This window comes from Cynara cardunculus (genome assembly GCF_001531365.2).
Source record: "Cynara cardunculus var. scolymus isolate 2C chromosome LG 17, CcrdV1, whole genome shotgun sequence".
NCBI classification, from domain to species: Eukaryota; Viridiplantae; Streptophyta; class Magnoliopsida; order Asterales; family Asteraceae; genus Cynara; species Cynara cardunculus.
The window spans coordinates 8,523,842-8,524,865 of NC_037544.1; positions in this window are offsets into that span (position 1 = coordinate 8,523,842).

Sequence of the window (1,024 nt, forward strand, 5' to 3'; positions counted from 1 at the left end):
GTATTGGGCTTTAACGGACCGTATTGGGCATTAATGGATCGTATTTGCCTTAATGGATCGTATTGGGTTTTAACGGACCGTATTTGTTTTAATGGACCGTATTGGGCCTTAATAGATCGTATTGGACATTAATGAATCGTATTGGCCTTTAACGGACCGTATTTGCTTTAATGAACCGTATTGGTCTTTAAAGGACCGTATTGGACATTAATGGATCGTATTTACTTTAATGGACTGTATTGGGCCTTAATGGATCGTATTGTTCATTAATGAATCGTATTGGTCTTTAATGGACCGTATTGGACATTAATGGATCGTATTTGCTTTAATGGACCGTATTAGGCCTTAATGGATCGTATTGTTCTTTAATGAAAGGTATTGGGCTTTAACGGACCGTATTGGGCTTTAATGGATCGTATTGGGCTTTAACAAACCGTATTTGCTTTAATGGATCATATTGGGCCTTAATGGATCATATTGGGATTTAACGGACCGTATTGGGCTTTAACGGACAGTATTGGACATTAATGGATCGTATTTGCTTTAATGGACCGTATTGGGTCGTAATGGATCGTATTGGGCTTTAACGGACCGTATTGGACATTAATGGATTGTATTGTTCATTAATGGACCGTATTGGGCTTTAACGGACTATATTGGACATTAATGGATCGTATTTGCTTTAATGGACCGTATTAGGCCTTAATGGATCGTATTGGGCTTTAATGGATGGTATTGGGCTTTAACGGACCATATTTGTCTTAATGGATTATATTGGGCCTTAATGGATCGTATTGGGCTTTAACGAACCGTATTGGGCTTTAACGGACCGTATTGGACATTAATGGATCGTATTAGSCTTTAATGGATCGTATTGGGCTTTAACGGACCGTATTTGCTTTAATGGATCGTATTGGGCTTTAACGGATCGTATTGGACATTAATGGATCGTATTTGCTTTAATGGACCGTATTGGGTCTTAATGGATCGTATTGTTCATTAATGAACCATATTGGGTTTTAAT